Consider the following 17216-nt stretch of genomic DNA (forward strand, 5'->3'; position numbering starts at 1 on the left):
GCTGGAATAATGATTCAAAACATTTATCTGCCTTCAGGTTCGTTCTGAGCATGAAAGCTCGCAGCTCCCACCGAGTTTAATAAAGACATCGGGGCCTTTTATTGGAGAAATTACAGATCTGAGAAAAAACCTCAATCATTCGTTTAAACACATCAAACAGAAGATGATGATTTAACCCAACTGGCAGACGAGGAGACGTCTGAAAAGGTTAGTCTCGAGATTATGTTTAAAGATGCTGACATATTGTGAAGCCTTCTGCCTCTTTTTGGCAGAGTGCTCGATATTTAACAAGTCAGGGAATCAAAGGCAAACATTGTGTTTAATTAAAGGCACAGGACTGACTGTAAAAAAAAATAGTGAAAGATTGTCAAACTATGAAAATATGTCATTAATATATCACTATATTATTTCAAAACCTTTATTTATACAGCATTTTAAGGGAATTCATACAGAATAATGTAGAATTTTATATTACAGACTGTAAATTATACAGTAAAACACCGTAATATTTAATGGCATATTTAAAAAGGATGTTAGTACTGTTGGTTTCACGTTTAGTTTGCCATTTTATTCCATATTTTAAAACGTCTGTAGATTTTACGGTTAAAAAAAAGCTGCTAAACCAAAACAGTAAAAGACCGTAAAATGTGTCGTTAAATATTAGTGTATAATTAACAGTCTCTAATATAAAATATGACTTTATTCTGTATACATTTTCTTTAAATGCAGTAGAAATAAAAGTTATGAGATAAAACAGTTTTACTGTATACGGTAAAACACCGTAATATTTAATGGCATATTTTAAAGCATCTTTTACCGTCATGGTTTTCACCGTAAAATCTACAGACATTTTGAAATAGGAAACAAAAAAACCTTAAACATGAAATCAACAGTACTAACATCCTTCTACCGTAATATTAGAAAAGGTTATGCCTCAAACAAGCTGCCAGTTTTTTACCGTAAAAACAAGGGTTTGTTTTTTATACAGTGTAATACAGAGATGGCTGTGTAAATGTGAGAAGACAGTCACTCAATCAGTATAAAGAAACACCTGAGCGGCTCAGCTGTCCGTCCACCTACATTTAGACCCACGGTGAGCGTCAGGCCTGTGTGGTAAAATACCGGTCGATGTTCTCGAGCTGCAGACTCGTGGAAAGTTCAAAAAGACTTCACGCTGAGTCACAGTGATACAAACAGGAAACAGGTTTGTTACCTCGACAACGTGCTGTTGTTTTTTAAAAGTTTTGAACGTCTGTGTAGAGCTGTATATACAATCAGCAACCTCTGTGTCTGTGAAGTGAAGCCAGAAACTGCAGTTCCTCAAACGTCCACTTGAGGCTGGCTCCAGAAGTGAGTCAGTCTCAAGTCCCCATGTTCAAATGTACAACTTCACAGCAGAAATAAACATGTTTACAGCCTGGTACAAAAAACAGTTTTGGTCTCTGTAGCTAATTTCCACACTGTCTGTAAATTTTTTTGCGTATTTTCTTGATCGCGATCGTGAAGCGAGGGAGTTACAATCACCTCTAGATGGCACTAAATGCTACACGCAGATGATGTCACAGTGATGTCATCAGGGTTATCTTGGTTACACACCATAGCAGGCGTTTAGGAGGCAGAAAAAAATGAAAAGGAGCCACTGTGTTGCATCGTGGGTAATGTAGGCTCTGACCTGTACTCTTAGGAATTAAAAAGAGAGGTTATCGCAGCCTGTGCTGCTTCAATTTGGGGCCAAAACTTTACACACCTGCAACACAGCAGAGCTGAAGTCCATCTTTAATGTGTGAGACACGAGAAAACATGAATATTTGTTTGACTCTCGGTGTAGAAGAAGGTTTGTAACACAGACACTCTGCTGTATCCTGTTTCTGTTTGGAGGAAACGCAAAATCAAACTGTGTGAACGTTTAATGGACGTGAGGATGGAGGAGAGACGAGAAGAAGGAGAGGAGAGGAGAGGAGAGGAGAGGAGGAGAGGAGAGGAGAGACGAGAAGAAGGAGAGAGGAGAGGAGAGGAGAGACGAGAAGAAGGAGAGGAGAGACGAGAAGAAGGAGAGGAGAGGAGAGGAGAGGAGAAACACCTCTCCACCTCCACTTTCTCCTATCATCAGCTCTCTAGAAACACAAGCAGCAGCCTCAACCACTAACTGGACTAGTCCCAGTCCTGGTGTGTAAACCAGTAAAACCATAAAGACGCTACATGAGGACAAAGTGGTGAAAACACACACACACACACACACACACACACACACACACACACACTGGTGACTGAAGAGACATACAGAATGTGAGGTTACAAGTGTAAGTCTGGAATAGTGCAGATGCTTGAATCAAAAGATGTGTGTGTGTGTATGTTTGTGTGTGTGTGTATGTGTGTGTGTTTGTGTGCATTTGTGTGTGGAGAGAGAGAGAGAGAGAGAGAGAGAGAGAGAGAGTCTCTCCATTGAATAATGCAAATATGAGTCAAATGTTTTACCCCAGGCAGGCACAGGGTAAGATCGAGGCGCGGCTGGAAGACTTGCCTCAGTGGACACACACACACACACACACACACACACACACACACACACGGTCCGATAATTACACACAGCGGGGTTATATCTGTGCTATTACACAACCCGTGAGTGAAATGATCTCAGTAGGAAGACATCACTGATGCTTTCTGAGCGCTAAACGTCAAATATCAAGAGAAAGACGCGACTTACTTGTTGGAAATCTCTCCCCACATGTGTGCGCTCGTTTTCTTCTTCTGTATCCTCCTATCGGTGATTTAAAATCAAAGTGAAATCCACGGAAATTAATAAATAAATGAAGATATAAAACCGAGGGACCGAGTGTGGAGAGAGCCAAAGAGGAGAGAGGGAGCGGGAGAGAGCAGCGAGAGGCGGCCGGGCTGACTGAGCCGGAGCCGAGAGGCGAGGAAGAGTTTGTCTCTTCAGCACCACACCGCTCTGAACAGCTCCCGCTGACGTCACCGCCTGGCTACGACGCCACGCCCACTTCCGCCTCCTCCTCCTCCTCAGAGAGAGAGAGAGAGAGAGAGAGAGAGAGACATGTGTTCATCATGGAGGTGTAAATGTTCAAATATTCCTCCTTCACTCTCTCATAAACTGACAGATGTTAAATCCTGTTGATCCACACTCACCTGTGACCAGGTGAACGGTGTCTCTCCGGGTCGGGAGAAGTACGTAACTCTTTACGGCACTAAGTCACACACCACCATGAACTATTTCACTGATTTTATGGAGAAAATGTTGTGAAAATTACGATTTTTACAGAGTCTCCTGATGGACAGTGAAGTAAACTGCCTGCCAGCTGCAGCTGCTGTTAGCTCTTAGTTACTGTTTGACCATCGGAATGAAGAGGAGGCTTACAGGAAAAATACTGACGGCGAGAGGAGCCGGTGTCATGCCAGAACCAGAGCTGGACGAGCTGGCAATGTAACACGGGCTCAGCAGCCTCTATGGACAAAATGGCAGAGGAGAAGAGAGCGAAGAGGACCTTGACGAAGGAAGCTAAGAAGACAAAAGGAAAGAGTGAGCGAGCAAGAAGCCGCCGGGTTTGGATCAGGTTCGAGCACAGCCTCTGAGACCAACAAAAAAACGTTAGCTGCTCATTTACAGAGTTTCCCGATGGACAGTGAAGTAAACGGCAGCCAACTGCAGCTGCTGTTAGCTCTTAGTTACTGTTTGACCGTCGGAATGAAGAGGAGGCTTACAGGAAAAATACTGACGGCGAGAGGAGCCGGTGTCATGCCAGAACCAGAGCTGGACAAGCCGGTAGTGTAACCCGGGCTCAGCAGCCTCTATGGACAAAATGGCAGAGGAGAAGAGAGCAAAGAGGATGTTGACGAAGGAAGCTAAGAAGAGAAAAGGAAAGAGTGAGCGAGCAAGAAGTCACCGGGTTCGGATCGGGTTCGAGCACAGCCTCGGAGACCAACAAAAAAACGTTAGCTGCTCATTTACAGAGTTTCCTGTTTGACAGTGAGGTAAACTGCAGCCAACTGTAGCTGCTGTTAGCTCAGTTTGTTAGCTGGAGTGTTACTGTTTGACTGTTGGGATGAAGAGGAGGCTTACAGGAAAAATACTGACGGCGAGAGGAGCCGGTGTCATGCCAGAACCAGAGCTGGACAAGCCGGCAATGTAACCCAGGCTCAGCAGCCTCTATGGACAAAATGGTAGAGGAGAAGAGAGCAAAGAAGACGTTGACGGAGGAAGCTAAGAAGCGAAAAGGAAAGAGTGAGTGAGCAAGAAGCTGCCGGGTTCGGATCGGGTTCTAGCACAGCCTCTGAGACCAACAAAAAAACGTTAGCTGCTCATTTACAATTTCCCGATGGACAGTGAAATAAACTGCCTGCCAACTGTAGCTGCTGTTAGCTCAGTTTGTTAGCTGGAGTGTTACTGTTTGACCGTCGGAATGAAGAGGAGGTTTACAGGAAAAATACTGATGGCGAGAGGAGTTGGTGTCGTGCCAGAACCAGAGCTGGACAAGCCGGTAGTGTAACCTGGGCTCAGCAGCCTCTATGGACAAAATGGCAGAGGAGAAGAGAGTGAAGAGGACGTTGACGGAGGAAGATAAGAAAAGAAAAGCAGAGAGTGAGCGAGCAAGAAGCCGCCGAGTTCGGATCGGGTTCGAGCACAGCCTTTGAGACCAACAAAAAAAACGTTAGCTGCTCATTTACAGAGTTTCCTGATGGACAGTGAAGTAAACTGCAGCCAACTGCAGCTGCTGTTAGCTCAGTTTGTTAGCTGGAGTGTTACTGTTTGACCGTCGGGATGAAGAGGAGGCTTACAGGAAAAATACTGACGGCGAGAGGAGCCGGTGTCATGCCAGATCCGGAGCTGGACAAGCTGGCAGTGTAGCCGTGCTCATGGACAAAATGGCAGAGGAGAGGAGAGCAAAGAGGACGTTGACGGAGGAAGATAAGAAGAGAAAATGAGAGAGTGAGCGAGCAAGAAGCTGCCGGGTTCGGATCAGGTTCAAGCACAGCCTCTGAGACCAACAAAAAAATGTTAACTGCTCATTTACAGAGTTTCCTGATGTACAGTGAAGTAAACTGCTGCCAACTGTAGCTGCTGTTAGCTCATGTTAGCTCGGACTGTTAGCTCAGAGCACCGGGGGAGTGTTAGTGTTTGTACCACAGGCATTTTGGAAGAAGAAGAAGAAGAAGAAGAAGAAGAAGAAGAGGAGGTTTTCAGGGAATACTGACGGCAAGAGGAGCCAGTGTCGTGCCAGATCCAGAGCTGGACAAGCCGGCTCAGCAGCCTCTATGGACATAATGGCAGGGGAAAAGAGAGCAAAGAGGACGAGGATTGATTCATAAGTCATAAATTAAACAACAAAAACACTTCCCATCATTCCCGGCGTTCCCTGCGAGCTGATGGATTTATCGTCTAACACATTGATCACACATTAAGACGTCTGTCATGAGTCACGAATCCTGCAAACTAGTTTCACTATTAGACTTTTCAGAGCACCGTCTCCTTCTAATCAAACCTGACAGACTCGAGTGGTTCCACAGTGATGTTGACTCATTTAAGCGACGTCTTATATCTTCAGACAGACTCTCGAACAGGCGCATCACTCCCTCAGAGAGCAGATCTGGAATTTTCGGGTACATTAAATGGTTTGCTTTTGAACTAATGTAAGTCAGGGATGGATAAACATCTCGTCAGTTATAAACTGCTGATGTAGTCTGTTTATGTAAGTGGATTTAGAGGTTAGGGTTTGGTGGCAAATGATATTAAATACAGCGACTGTGTCACAGTTTAAGACAAACCTAAATGTAGGTAAAACATAGAAACAAAGAAGAAGCCCTGAGCTTCAGAGACAACTCACCTGTTCACATTATATTAAGACTTAAAGTTATTCAGGATTAAGATCAAATCTCTACGGACAGTAGGGGGCTCCGTACAGATCTTCTTGAATATGAACTCAATCTACAATGAATAAAAACTTTCTTTTAAACACATTTCACCGGCAGTCTTTCCCACTGCCACAGAGTAACCTCTCTCTCACAGGAATGAAGATATCCGAAACTTACAACGCTTTTAATAAGTTGGTATTTAAGTACAAAAGGAGCCATTATGAACCTCACAAACAGTCACTTCTTTCCCGTCGTATCATTACTCTCTTTTGGATCGAGCCTGAGCAGCTTGTGTTTGGTCCAAATACTCACTCGCTTCACTTAACGGATTTTGTTTTCTGAACGCCTACTGAGAGCTTCTCATCCCCAAAGACACAAAGATCCTTCTGTCTTAAGAAAAACCACAAATCAAACTAAAAAAAAAAGAAGTATGTCCTGTACAGTAGGTTGTACACGATGTTATGAAACAACGCTGAACAACGAACTGAAAAACTCAGGTGAGGTCAGGTGATCGAAGCCTAAAAGCAATAAATGACTCAGAGACTGAAACACTCTGATGAAAAGAGTCTATTTCTGCTTCAGGATACATTCTCTCTCTTTCATCACTGTGAACTGAATCTTATTCTGCTCGGGCGTCGACATCTTCGTTAATTTTATGCCAGTAAATCTCTTCTGAAACAAGCAGCAAGATGGAAAATGCAGATGATGGAAAGGAAAAGCCCAAAGCATCTTTTTTTGTTGTTGTGTTTGTTTTCCCCTTCCGGTGGCAGTAAGGATGGATGTGTGAGCCTCCTACGCACCGTCAGGTTTCATCCCAAAACTGTTCGCTCGATTTAAGAGAGTTCAGACTCGGCAGCTTAAATGTTGTGACATATTTAAATGCTTCTGGTCAGACGCAACAACAAAATGCACCGTGCTGTAAATATATTGCTGTCATAACTGAGGAACACTGTCCGTAGATGGCTTGCTAATTAGCAGGTAAGTCAAAGAGCTGCAGGTTTTAGCCAAGCTGCAACCTCTGCCAATGTGGAAGTGAGTCAGTCTCCATAAGTCCCCATGTTAAAAACTTCACAGCAGAAATAAACATGTTTACAGCATGGTACAAAAAACAGTTTTGGTCTCTGTAGCTAATTTCCCCAATCATGACAGGGGTGACTCACTTCTGGAGCCAGCCTCAAGTCTCAAGTAGACATCTGAGGAACTGCATTGGCTTCAATTCAGGTTGCCACTTGCTAAAACCTGCAGCGTTTTGATGTCAAGACCTAGCAGCCAATTAGCAACAACCCTAGAACTCACTTGTTCAAATTATATTAAGGCTTAAAGTTCTGCAGAATTAACAGCATGAAAATAGTTTTTTAATCAACTAATTTAAAAATCATACATGTTGCTGCAGCGGATATCCCTCTGCTTTTCGCAAAGAGCGCTGTGGGTTTAATTATCCTTGACAGGTTGATGTGCTTTTCCAACTCATAGTTCATATTTGCAATAAATCGAATGTGACATGAATGTGTGACATAATTACTTTACCCATGGACTGGCTCTTGGAAATGAGCAAACATATTTACATCTACATCCTCTGAGGCTAAATGATCTAAACCCACGCTGCATCATTAGTCTGAACAGGAAGCTTGACATCTGAATGAAGTGAGGATTTATTGGTTCGGCAGAGAGGAGCAGACCGAGGCCTTGACTGTTTGTTGCCGTGTTATATTTGAGCTACGAGGCTGGAAGGCGGCCTCTGGAGTCCTCGAGGAGATTAGAGAAGGTGAAAAGAGGCTGTAATATTGAATTTAGGACATGAGGGATTGTGGGGGCTTACATCACGGTAGTTGGGTGATCTGGGAATCAGATAGTGTCTAAGGTGATTTGCCATGCAGTATGTGAGCAGCACCTGGCCTCCCGAGGGGATAATCCTTCACAACGGATGAAAATCCTGAATTCTCAAAACTCTGAATCATGAAAATTCCCTGGAAGTGAAGAGTGGGACCAACATATGCTGTGAGACACTGACTGTGGGTGGAATATATAGGCAGCAAGTGACCATTTTGTCCTCAAAGTTGACATGTTAGAAGCAGGAAACAATGGACATGCTGGGTCCGACTGGGTCAGAGCATCTCAAAACTGCAGCTTTTGGGGGGTCAGTACCTAAAAGGGTTCATGGAAGAAAACATCAAGGATCATTGATCTATGTGGGGAGTGAAGGCTGGCCTGTGTGGTCCAACAGACAAGTTACTGTAGCTCAAACTGCTGAAAAAGTTCATGCTGGTTCTGATGAAAAAGTTTGTTGCCCATGCCGAACCCCGTCCACTGCCGAAAGCGCCAACAACGGACCCGTTAACATCAGAATTGGACTATGGAGCAATGACAGAAGGTGGCCTGGTCTGATGAATCGATGAAACCAGGATGGTTTCACTATGGGAAGAAGGCAATGTGATGCTCTGGGCAATGTTCTGCTGGGAAACATTGGGTTTTGCCATTCATGTGGCTGTTACTTTGGCACGTACTCCCTACTTAAGCATTGTTGAGACCATGTACACCCTTTCATGGTAATGGTATTCCCAGATGGCCTCAACAACAAGCTCAAGGTGTTGACTTGACCTTCCGAATTCCCCAGATCTCGATCCAATCACGCATCAGTGGGATGTGGTGGACAACCGGACCGATCCTTGGAGGCCTACCTCACAACTGAGAGGACTGAAAGGATTCGCTGGTGCCAGATACCATAGCACACCTTCAAAAGGTCTAGTGGAGTCCACGCCTCGATGGTCAGGGTTGTTTTGGCAGAAAGAGTTGGACCTACACAATATTGATGTGATGTGAAGAAATCCAATATTTAACTGGCCTCATTGTTGATCTTTAGGTGGATTTACAAAAAAAAGCATTTTGATCAAAAGTGCCTAATATTTGTAACAGCGCACCTTAAGAGCCTTTGTGCGTCCTGCCAACTTCCGAGCATCCTCTGGTCCATGATCACAGAGCTGTTGACAGAATCGTGCTCAACAGTTTGTTTATTTTGGGCCAAAGTGGTTTCACTGAGGACTGGCTCGGGACGTGTTCAGGGCCGCAGCAGAAGCGAGCCTGACACCAGAAACCAGTTGGATTATCTCCGCCGCTGTCGCCAGTCTACAACCTCAGCTTGTCTTAGTTTGTTTGTGGATTGTTTCATTTTTGTTTATGGAGATCATACACCCACATAGTTCTGTGTCTAGTGTAAAAACAGAGCTCAATTTGGTGTGGAGTTTCTCGTTAACCCTCTAGACCCCAGAGCATCCATTTTATATTTCACCACAGAACCTGTCAGCGCCTCAATATCTAAACTATCATCTACAGTAATAGCACCCCTGAACTTTTGCGTCCAACAAAAATATTTCTAAGTGTGTCCAAACAGGTCAAACTGACTAAACCACGCCCAGTCCCCAAACGAAATCCCTCTACAAAGACGAGTTAACAAAGTGGTTAACGTAGGTGAGCTCAACACCAAAAAGACAAGCTGCCACGACCGTCAGGCAGTTCTAGTTTCAATAACGTAGATCTTTGAATTGAAAACTGAGGATTGGTGGGTCGGGAGAGGGGCCACTCCAGTTGTAGTCCTCCAAGTCTCCAAGATGTGGGGATGATCAGTTGGGACCAATTAGGGCAGGGCAACCACACACCTACATTCACCATACATCAAAAACATTCAACTGTCTGTGCAGATGTCCGTCCACCATGATCCCGGTTCTGCTTATCTGAATTCCCCAGATCTCGATCCAATCGAGCATCTGAGGATATGCTGGACAAACAAGCCCGATCCAAGGAGGCCTACCTCGCAGTTTACAGGATTTAAAGGATCTGCTGGTGCCAGATACCACAGCACACCTTGAGAGGTCTAGTGGAGTCCACGCCTTGATGGGTCAGGGCTGTTTTGGTGGCAAAAGTTGAACCTACAAAATATTAGTCAATGATCGGTTGGGACCAATCAGGGCAGAGCAGCCACACCTACATTTGCATACATTAAAAACACTCAACCGTCTCCGTAGATTTCCGTCCACCATGATCCGGGTTCTGCTCGAGGTTTCTGCCTCTTAAAGGAAGTACATCCCCGCCACTGTCACCAAGAGTTTGATAGATGATGTCGAACTCTTCTTACAGGCATTTATTTGAATTATACTGTATAAAGTAGTCCAAAAGCAGTCTCATGTCCTGTGAGCCCATTAACCATGACAGTAATTCCTACTCCTGCCAAGATGATGTGGTGGACCACAGTGTGTGTGTGTGTGTGTGTGTGTGTTTGTGAGTGTGTGTGGAGAGAGAAAGAACATTGGCAAAGTTGGCGAGTACATATTTGCTGAGTGGCTCATATTCAAGCCACAGCACACAGCCCTGTTACTCTGTGATTGATCATCAGAAGCACGGTGCAGAATCAGGATGAGGGAGTCTAATTCAGTCGTCCGGGGACTGAACCTCATTGTGTGAGTGTGTTGATGGAGGGGGGTTGGGGGGTGATGGAAATTTACAGTGCAGTGATTCTCAACGTGTTGTATGTACATGCATATACTGTAAAAAATACTTTTACAGTGAAAAATTTCCATGAAATATGACTGTGTTTTCCTGTATACAGGAAACCTTTCTAAACCTTTATAAGGGACTTTAAAGTAGTATTTTATATTAGAGACTGTTAATTATACAGTAAAACACAGTAATATTTCATGGCATATTTAACACAGGGTTGCTGCTGTGTAAAATTCATCCTGAAGGCAGAGGAATAAAAAAGTAATATTCACAATTTCGAGTTTCATTAGATATGACTGAGAGTTAAATATGTAGATGCTTCACGTCCTGACTGGAGTCTCGGTTCTGACTCCTCACAAGAAAACACCAAGTTTAACACAGCAGGAGTTGAACTTACAGGCGGATGCTGGATGTTGGAGGTGGGACTCTCATTTTGAAATCATAGTTTCTTCATTCAATGTTCCACCTCTGCCATTATATCCATAGAGGCTACCGAGCCTGCTTACATTGCTCACACAGCTCCAGTTCTGGCATGACACCTGCTCTGCTCCCCCAGGCCTGAAAACCTCTTCTTCTTCTTCCCGGTGGTCCAAAACTCCTGTGGTACAAACACTAACACTCCCCTGGTGCTTCTGAGTAACAACATGGGCTAACAGCAGCTACATCTGGCAGCAGTTCCAAAGTTTCCTGATGGACAGTGAAGTAAACTGCTGCCAACTGTAGCTGCCGTTAGCTCAGTTTGTTACTCAGGAGCACCAGGGGAGTGTTAGTGTTTGTACTATAGGAGTTTTGAGGCCCGGGGTGCAGAGAATGGTAATAGGGAGCAGAACCGGTGTCGTGCCAGAACCGGAGCTAGGCGAGTGGGGAATGTGGCTCAGCAGCTTCTATGGACATAATGACAGAGGATGAAAAGACTGAAGAGGACGTTGAAAGAGGAAGCTAAGAAGAGAAAAGGATAGAGACAAGAGCAACCCGGCTAACAAACTGAGCTAACATGAGCTAACAGCAGCTAACAGACTGAGCTAACATGAGCTAACAGCAGCTAACAGACTGAGCTAACATGAGCTAACAGCAGCTACAGCTGTCAGCAGTTTACTTCACTGTCCATCATAAACTCTGTAAATCACAGAGAGTTGAGGCGGAGCAGCCGGAGGACATCAGAGGGAAAACCAGAAAACATGTCCTCCATAAAATATGATCCAGTTTCACCAGAATCAGTGAAATAGTTGCTGCTGTGTGACTTAGTGCCGTAAAGCGTTACGTACTTCTCCCGACCCGGAGCCCAAAGTTACATAGTGTGAGAACAGACGTACGAATGACAGAGACACCTGGTGACAAACCAGTGAGCCAATCCCGCTCACAATTTGCTCCACAATGCTTCAAAACTGGCATCGGTGTGTGCTTTCAAACAGATATTGATAATTCATATCCTGCAGACTGTCAGCCAATAATAAATTACACATAGACGACCATTGTAATATAACAGACAGCTTGCCTGATAAGCTCTGCCGCTCATTTTCATCAGGCCTCTGGTCAGTCTGTGTTCAACTCGACCTCCATGACTTTCCTGCCAGACACGGACACAAAGGCGTGCTAATAATACACCAGAACACACGAGCACACGTTGTCGTTGTCTCGTCTCATCTGGTTTCCATAGCTGAGGCTTGGTTTGTCCTATTCCATGCATCCACCACACATAGTGTTGTTGTCTATCTCACTTCACTTCTCATTATTGGTAACATTCTGTCTTTCTCTCGTTCCCATTAGTGTGTATTTAACAGGGACAATGCACCATACATTAGTTGCAGCAGATATAGAGGTGTGGAGGCTGTCAACAAACATGATATAGATTAAAATGTAAAACAGAAATGGGGATTTATGTGGAAAACTTCTAGATTACACCAAACCCCCAAACTGCTGGAGACAGCGTGAGTATCCAAGATAAGTTTTGTAGTCCATCTTCTGAACTTTGTAGTTTTACCACAGATCATTCGCCATCACATAATGACTAAGGTCTAAGTCTCGTCTTGGACGCAAACCGAACTGCATTCTTACTCGGTCTTGTTTTAGTCTCAGACACAAAAGAGAACTCTGGATTTTATTTGAAGACCACTGCCCTCCTTCACATGCACTGCTAGAAAGTGATTGTCATCCAGACCTCCTGTAATAAAATCTGACTTTCTTAATGTCCAATAGTTCATCTGCAAAACAGCGTCCAAAAGAAAACACACAGCAGTCTGTAAATCCTGCAAAACGCTGACTGACAAGGCTGTTGAGTGGAATATTAGCCACATGTAAGATACCTAAGTATACTATATTCTGTCTGGTCTTGGTCTTGACTCCTCAGCCCCTCAAAGTCTTGGTCTTGACTTGGTCTTGTCCTGCCTTGGTCTTGGTCTCAACTCCTCAACCCCTCAAAATCTTGGTCTTGTCTTGGTCTTGATACACTCTGATCTTGGTCTTGACTTGGTCTCGTCCTGCCTTGGTCTTGGTCTTGACTCCTCAGCCCCTCAAAGTCTTGGTCTCGTCTTGGTCTTGATACACTCTGATCTTGGTCTTGACTTGGTCTCATCCTGCCTTGGTCTTGGTCTCGACTCCCTAACCCCTTAAAGTCTTGGTCTCTTCTTGGTCTTGATACACTCTGACCTTGGTCTTGACTTGGTCTCATCCTGCCTTGGTCTTGGTCTCGACTCCCTAACCCCTTAAAGTCTTGGTCTTGTCTTGGTCTTAATATACTCTGATCTTGGTCTTGACTTGGTCTCGACTCCTTAACCCCTCAAAGTCTTGGTCTTGTCTTGGTCTTGATACACTCTGGTCTTGGTCTTGATACACTCTGGTCTTGGTCTTGCCTTGGTCTTGGTTTAGCTGGTCTTGACTACACGTGCTCTCCATCTCACCGTGATACGACGCAGTCAGTCCATGAATGAAAAATGTTTCTGTGGTCAACGTGCGGAGCGGCCTCCAGCTATTGGCTGATGGAAGCCGTCATCAGAGAGATGAATGAAGACATTAAACAGGACTGAGGGATGACCATGATTGGCTGATAGGACGGGATGGAGGAGGCAGTGAGTTACAGCGCAGAGATCATGTTATCTGCGTCCGCTGCCTAAGTGATCTAATTAAGTCAAACATTTTTCATCGTCAGTCGAGTACGCAGCGAGTTTATTAGCTGAACTCCGCCTGCAGCATCAGTATGTGTGAAGCGTCGACGTGTTGCTGTCGATCAGCTTGCGTCCGTGCATGTTGATGTGATGCTAATAGGCAGGAACAGAGTTTGCCTCCGGGGGCTAAAAACCGAGCTAACAAGAGCTACTCTATAAAGATTATGAGATTAAAGAGGCTTTGAGGCGATCCACTCCCTGAGTGCTTTCACTCTTCTGCCCGGCTCAGCTCAGTCACACATCACTGACCCTCACTGGGCTGAAAAGCCTTCGGCAAAAGGAGGCCGCGTGGTCGATATTCAATGCTGACTGTGTTTAGGAGGGTGCATTCATCACAAACTGTTCGGCATGACACCAATATGACAAATATACATCTACGGTACTATGCTATATGACACACAACACAGTAAGATGATACATTTTATGTATGAACTGTGTTTTACTCCTCAATGCTGAATGCTCAATGACAAGTCTGAAGCCAAATAAAGAGGGACGCCTGGTAAGTATGTTAAATTGTGCATGTGCAAATCATCATCATGCTCATGTATTTATCCTCGCTCTTATGCACTAAGGAGGTTTTTGGGGCCATAAAACGAAGGCCGAGGGCCAGCCCTGCTCTCTAATATAAATGTTTGGAGCAACAATCATCCATCAGATAAGCCAATAAGAAAGCTTCAAACAAAGCAAGGCTATAATGTAACCTCGTCAAGGTACAGTGTGACGAGGACGTGTTAGTGCAGCAATAAGTACTACTCACATAGAATCAAGGTCCAGTTGTAGAGGGGGATGGATTTATCAAGTCCAGTTGTTGGTAGTGTTGCAGAGGTCGTCCTCTCTGAAGAGCTGGAGGTCTTCAGGAGGTCTGGACTGGCAGGACGTTCCACCATCTGGGAACAACAGATGAGAAAAGTTTGGATCGCCCTGAGCGTACGGGTGGCAGAGCCAGACGTCGTTCTTTGGAGGAGGTCTGTCATGTCTGTATGAGGACGTTCAAGAACCGGAGACTACTTTGTTGTCAGCGTTAGGGATTTGAATTTAATGTGTGCTGCTACAGGTAGTCGTAGAAGTACTCGATGAGCAGCGGCCTTTTGGGTTAATTGAAAACCAGACGGACCGCCACGATCTGGATCACCTGAAAAGGTTTCACTGTGGAGGCTGGGAGGCCCGTCAGGACGGCGGTATCAGGAGTTGAGTAGCATGTTGAGTCAGGTAAAATCAGATTTTTCTGATGTTGTGAAGTGTGAAGCTGCACCACCCGAAGCATCGGTCTTCGATCATGACTCCTAAGCTTGCTCTTTTAACAAAACGTGATTTCCCTTCTTCACATACAGAGACGCTGAGGGCTGAGATAAAATAACTCCACTGTGGGCTGCCATCTGCAACGTGTACACGTCATCAGACGACACAGCTTAATGTAAACCATTATGCGTCGACACTGAAAAGGGCAGCTCTTCTTCGTGAGTGATTCACGGGTAGATTCATTTAATGTTGCATTACTGCCCTTTACTGGGGAGAAAGGCCATTGCCGAGGGTAGAAATGTCACACCGCAGGAAGGAGCGCCTCCGCCGCCACGGGTGGAAATGCTATCATCATGGGAAGAGCTGTTCTTATCAAAGACATTACCGCCACAGACAGACACGTCATCGAGACATCACTGCAACTCAAAGTGCCATCTTAGCGTCTAGAAATGTCACCGCTGGATTGAAGGAAGAACTCCATCACAGCAGGTAACGGTATTCTGTCGGCTGAAGGAACATGATCGGGGTGGGACGCACCCCGCAAGAACATTGTCGGCAGAGGTCAGCTGACGACATCATCGTGTTCCAGTTTTATGTTTTAAGTATCTGGATCTGTTGGAGTCTCTTTGTAAATATTATGTTCTGCTCCGGTCATTACAGTTACATTACAGCCATGGCTCTCTATCCTCCCTCCAGGTTTGGGAGCAACTTGTGGGTTGATGTGGAGACTGTACCGGAGCGTTGCGGTTCAGAGGGAGTCGAGCCAGAAGATAAAGCTCTCGATTTTCTAGTTCATCTACGTTCCAACGCTCACCTGTGGTCACGAGCTTTGGGTCGTGATCGAAAGAACGAGATCAGCCTGGCTAACAGGCTGAGCTAACAGCAGCTACAGTCGGCTGCAGTTTACTTACTCCAAGTCTAGAAGTCGAAGAAATACAGAGCTTCACCTGCAGTGTTACTTTTTCCAGATGGCAACATCAGATGCAGGCTGCAAATTAAAACCCGGGGTAAACGTGGTCACACACAAGTTAAACACACTCAAACAAAGCCGCCTTCACACACACACACACACACACACACACACACACACACACACAGTACAGGAATATTTCTGTGGCAGCAGCTTTTCCGACTAAATCTGAGCTGTAATGTAAACACCAACCAAACACCAACCATAGCACACGTGGATCAGATGGAGGGAGAGCGAACAGTAAGAATGTAACACAGGAAAACACACACACACACACACACACACACACACACACACACACATATATAAAAAGGTCCTTCAGTCTAAATGCGGTTTGTGTAATTTCGTCCATTTGCTGCAGAGCCTCGCCGGACTTGTGTCAACAGAAGGGAAACATCTGTGTCAGTATTTGGTCAGCAGGAATGGGATTCTGAATTACGGGCTGAACTCGGAGTTACTCAGTACAGTAACTCATTTAAGACAACACACACACACACACACACACTAAATGTAAATCCATCACAATTATACACCGCGTGTGTTTAATGGGTGTTCAACATGAGAAACATCTGTGCCACAGTAGCACACACTGTGGAAGAAAGACCAAGTTTAAATAGTAAAACTGTCCACCCAGTGAGAATTAACTCGCACACAGAGAAAACACCCACCCCCACCCACGATCCCTTTCCATCCACCCTGTCATTTGAAGCAGGGATGGTGGAGCGCTTCCAGGTTTTGTATTTATATCTTCAAACTTGAAGACGCCTTGTCATTAGAAGGCCTCCATATAGCAACGAGGGCCGGTTCCACCCGTCACAGCTCCACCGCTCCCACACCCCTTTTCTCTCTCTCTCTCATCGAGGTCTACACCTTCGTGGGGTTGTTTCGGCTAACCGGTGCCAGCTGCAGGGCTCGTCGCTTCTTCATGTTTATATTTAACGAGTGAATCCGACACACAGTTTGCTCTATTATTTTTTTTGCTACTCATTTGCTTATAAATTATCTGCAGCCGCGATGTACAGTAGCAAAACATCTGGGGTGCAATCGTAAATCTACAGCAGCCTCGTTTAAAACGTCTAATTAAAGTCCATTAAGGTCGTCCGTTAACATTCGGAGTAGCTTTAAGATCTTCAAAACTGAATAAGTTTTCCCAAAAGAGTCGGTTTTATACCTTTTATTTATCATTCATAACATCGTGAATCAGCCTTTTTCAAAAGGGGGACACTGGAGTGCAGCGGTAGATTTCTTTGTGGCTTTACTCAAACATTTCAGGCAGCACAGACAGAGCACAAACACGCCACCAGGGGGCCTCCACATATACCCAAGGTGTGTTACCTGTCAGGACGTTACCTGTCAGGAAAGAAGGGAGGGGTAGGGCAGGGGTCCCAAAACTTTTTTCGGTGCGGGCCACATCAACTTGCCTTTCTGTGAAGGGGGTCAGTCTATAACCGGAAATGATATCAGTCCCACCAGGATTTCGCGGCCTGTTT

General features: G+C 45.0%; 1 protein-coding gene across 4 annotated transcripts in view; it reads right to left on the reverse strand.

Annotated features, from left to right (window-relative positions):
• smpd3 (sphingomyelin phosphodiesterase 3) overlaps window positions 1-17216 on the reverse strand; it is a 116123-nt gene that overhangs the window by 90364 nt on the left and 8543 nt on the right. Inside the window, exon 3 of one of the 4 annotated variants that reach the window (XM_027272471.1) lies at window positions 2705-2758. The exons of 2 other annotated variants lie outside the window; for them this stretch is intronic. The gene's annotated coding sequence lies outside the window, so the exon portion shown is untranslated. Of the gene's footprint in view, window positions 1-2704; window positions 2990-17216 lie in introns of those variants that run through there. One more of the 4 variants, XM_027272470.1, reaches the window with a different exon arrangement.

The sequence above is a fragment of the Larimichthys crocea genome, chromosome XX (assembly GCF_000972845.2).
Source record: "Larimichthys crocea isolate SSNF chromosome XX, L_crocea_2.0, whole genome shotgun sequence".
NCBI classification, from domain to species: Eukaryota; Metazoa; Chordata; class Actinopteri; family Sciaenidae; genus Larimichthys; species Larimichthys crocea.